This window comes from Stegostoma tigrinum, chromosome 5, assembly GCF_030684315.1.
Source record: "Stegostoma tigrinum isolate sSteTig4 chromosome 5, sSteTig4.hap1, whole genome shotgun sequence".
NCBI lineage: Eukaryota > Metazoa > Chordata > Chondrichthyes > Orectolobiformes > Stegostomatidae > Stegostoma > Stegostoma tigrinum.
The window spans coordinates 38,512,697-38,517,225 of record NC_081358.1 but is presented as its reverse complement, the minus strand read 5'-3'; positions in this window follow the sequence as shown (position 1 = coordinate 38,517,225).

Below are 4,529 nucleotides of genomic sequence, written 5' to 3'. Positions count from 1 at the left end.
TTTGATAACACAACACAACAGTTGTTTATTCTTTCCCAATTAGAATATAAGAGGTGAGTGATCTTTGAATAGTCTCTTACCTTGGTGCACTGCCTGTGTAGCTTAAGAAAGCCCCAGTTTGAACAGGCACAGAGCAGGTTAGACATCATCTGTGGAGAAGGAAACAATGACTATTCAATTTTAAAAACATATTCTGTCACACATGAGTGGCATCCCAGCAATTTCATTGTCTCTCATTTCTTTGTCCCTTGAGAAAGTAATGATGAGCTGCTTTCTTGAACTGCTGCGGTACATGCGTTGTACATGGCTAGCAGGGTGTACTAGCCAGTAGCATTCCATGAGTCTCCTGGCCTTGTCCATCTAGGTGGCAAAGATTTGAAAGGTGCAGTTGATGGTGTCTTGGCAAGTTGCTGCTGTGCGTCTTGACGGTATATACATCGCTGCTGCCACTGTGCAATGTGGCTACAGGAGGATGTGCATACTTAAACTGATGAATGGGATGGCAGTTTGTGTTTTCTGGATGGTCAGAGCTGCTGCAAAATTTGAGAGTTTTTAAAGAAGTTCTGAATCAAGGAGGGAAGAGGGAAAAATCGAAAGGGAGGGTCACTGTTGAGGTGGTGGGCAGGAATGGCAAAAAGGGATTTTAATGCCTGGTGGAAATGAGGTCATTAATGGAACAAGTAAAGTAGCAAACAATGGATCAAGAGGAGATGTAAATGGTTATAAACAACATTGCTGAGGTACGGGCAGGGGGACCATGTGTTTTAAGAGCAACTGAGCTTCTCCTGGCTTTGGAAGGTGGCAGAGAATGGTGGTATGGTCATGTGATGAGAGGATTTACCCATCTATTCCTCAACCCCTTAGCTCTGGTGCAATCATCTCCCATTGAAATTGTGCTGAAAGTCTCATTAGTTTTGTTTGGTTCACCTCTCCTGATCACTATTCAGGTGACTGTCAGAAAGTTGCAATGCATGTGTTGATATTGGGTTTGTGTGCCACAGTCATCCTCACACAAAAAATGGTCACCTGGATGTTTCTGCAACTGTAGTGAGACCTGAGTCAATGCTCTTTGGAGCTGAAAATTGGGATTACAGGCAGGAAGTTGGAGAGAGGGAATAAATTGAACTGAAAGAAGTAAAGTATTATTGAACTCTCTGTCTGTGTAATGATCTGTCTCTGGTGTTAGCTCCACTTTCATCCATTGATCAAATTGAATAGCCCTTCGAAAGGAATTCACCATGTTGCAACTAGGCGAGGAAGCAGTTTTATTCAGAATATGACATTAGTGAGACTAATGCACATATCCAGATGTTCTTGATACCTCAGTACCCAGGCAGTCCCTTGCAGTTTCCCCTTTTCTTGGTGATGCATGGTACCTTGAATTCTTCTCTAGACAGATGTGTCAGCTCCATTCCTCAAATTCCTTGCTTGTTACCCAGCTACTATTTAAATTAATACAGACATCTGGATCATTAAGACTCTCAGTAAGAAATGCAATGTGTTTTTACATATGCTGCCTGGCCAGTGATGCCCTCATCCCATGACTGAATAAAGAGAAGAAAAATTAACATAGAGGACAATGCAAAAAAAAACAGGCTTCAAGATAAGGATTAAGGACTGATGTTGAGCAGTGATGTGCTCTTGTTCCAAGTCACTCAGACCATCAGTTTACTGGACATTGAGAGGGAGTGGCTGGGACTAAGAATGGATAAATAGAGAAAGTGGAGATGGTGACAGAGCAATGGGGACAGAAACAGACAGAGCTTTGAACTGAGAATGGACAGAGACGGACCGAGAACTGGGGACAGCGAGTCAGAGGAATCAGAATGTGGAGAGAGATGTACTTGAAGTTGGTGACAGGAAGAGAAGGATGCAGGACAGATAGAAGGAGGTAGAATGTATGGAATTGGAGAACACAGAGGCAAAAAGGATGAAGGGAAATGATAGATTGTAAGTGGTTCTGGGCCAGCATTTACAGCTTAGCTGTGATTGCCATTGAGAAGGTTGTGGCGAGCCATCTTGAATCACTGCAGTGTTGTGTGGTGTAGGAGTGCTGGTGGTAGGGAGCTCCTGGACTTTGACCCAGTGCCAATGAAGGGAAAGTGATTTATTTCCAAAACAGGATGGTGTGTGATTGGAAGGGAACTTGGCAGGCAGTATTCTTACGCAGGGTTAGTAGGAGCTGCAGATGCTGGAGAATCGGAGATAACAAGGTGTAGAGCTGGATGATCACGGCAGGCCAAGCAGCATCAGAGGAGCAGGAAAGCTGTTTTGGGCCTAGATCCTTCTTCAGAAATGTCTCTTGTTTTTCCAGGTCATGGGTTGGGAAGGTACTGTGGAAGGAACCTTGATGAGTTGCTGTAGTGCATCTTGTAGCTGATACATCTTGCTGCCACCAACAATGTTAGACATCTATTAAAAATAATAGATGGAATGCTAATTAAGTGGATGGCTTTGTCTTGGATTGTGTCAAGCTCCTTGAATGTTGTTGGATCTGCCCTGAAGATTATTCCATCACACTGCTGCCTTGTGCCTTGTAGATGGTGGACAACCTGTAGGGAGTCAGGAAGTGAATTAGTTATCGCAAAATTGCCAGCATCTGACATGTTCTAGTAGCCACAGTATATGGCTAATCTAGTTCAGTTCCTGGTCACTGGTAAACCCCACCCCCAGCGAGAATGGTGGAATAGGTGATGGTAATGCCATTGACAGTCAAGGTAGATGGTTAGATTCTCTTGTGTTTGAGGTGGTCATTGCCTGACCCGTGTGTGATATGAATGTTTGTTACCTGTCACTTACCCTGTCCCAGTCTCTCTGCACATGGATATGGATGGTTTCAGTACTGAGGAGTTACAATTGGTGCTGAATATTGTGCAATCATCAGTGAACATTTCGACTTCTGACTTTAAGATGGAAGGAAGGTCTTTAATGAAGCCGCTGAAGATTGTTGGACCTAGGACATTGCCCTGAGGAATTCCTGCAGTGAAGTGCAGGGGCTGAGATGATTGATTTCCAACAGCCATCTTCCTTCATGCTAACTATGACTACAAACCAGTGGGGAGTTTTCCCATGATTCCCCATTGACTTCAGTTTTTCAAGGGCTCCAAATTCAGTTAAGTGCAGCTTTGATGACAAGTGCAGTCACTCTCACATCACCAAAGTCTGTACAGTAGAAAGAAAGATTTATATTAAAGGGCATTTTTTAAACTCAGAACGTCACAAGCTATGTTACAGTCAAAGGACTTTTGAAGTGTAATTACTAATATAGAAATCAATGATCTTTGTCACCTTCAACCAAGAAAACTTGGACTGATGATTATCTGTTTTGTTTTGCATTGTATCTAGAGACAATGGAAACACGTTTGCTCTGTGAGTTGTTTTGCTCAGCAATTATGTTGCTTTATCTCCCGACAATATTGTTCCATCGATTCTGAATATGTTATGAAAAATCTGGCAATGAGAGAGAATAAGGTTTTGTCTTGGCAGTCTTTAGTGCTCTACACGAAAATGGAACATTGTATACGTTGTTCTCACAGATGCTTTATTGTTGTTGATGTTGGAGCAACTGCTGTTTCAAATATAATTTTGCTATCTGATTTCCACTGGTACAATTGCTGCAAATATTATATGCACCACATTTGGAAGAATATTTATCTGGAAGGTTCGGCTCTTAAGCTTGATACTAACTTGATGATGTCTCATTCGTCTCAAGCAAATCTTTGTATCCCTCAGAAAAGTTCATGCAGTGAATTTTTTCTCAGTGTAAGTAAAAAACCGCATCTATTAAATCACAGCTGGCATAAAGCGTGCTACCCGTGCACAAGCACAGGCATACATTCCAGAGAAAAATAGAGCCATACCCACTGAGTCAAAGAATCAGTATGAAGAAAATTATGCTTTTTGTTTCTAACAAAATTGTATTAGACCACTTGAGTTCAACAATAGCACAGCCTGCTTTGTGCATGTGTGTATATAAAATATATGTGTGTGTGTGTGTGTGTGTGTGTGTGTGTGTGTGTGTGTGTGTGTGTGTGTGTGTGTGTGTGTGTGTGTATACTGTACCTGTAAAAGAGAATATAAATTTCCTTTTCTAGTGTTGGTTACTCACAATGGTCAGTACATTTGCCAGTCTAACACAGAATAAATGTATCGTGGCAGTGCTTTCTCTCAAAATTCAAATCAATTGTGCTTGCCAGTCATCCATGTGGCAAGACACCCAGTTACCCTTTAGACCAGAGGCAGTTGAGACTCTGCAAACTATGTTTTTTTTTCCTTGGCAAAAAACTCATGGTCCCAATTATTAACTATCTACCTTCTCTTTATCCCTGGCTTACTATCAACAATCCTGGCTGACTATCCTTTCTTCCCTGTCTCTGTTTCAGAGCCCCCTCTCCATCTATGTGCCTACCACCCCCACCCCAATACCCTGTCATCAGCATAACTATCACCTTTTCACAGCTACATCTAGTTCTGAACAAGGGTTACAGGGTCCAAAATGTTAACTCCGTTTTCTCTCCACAGATTCTACC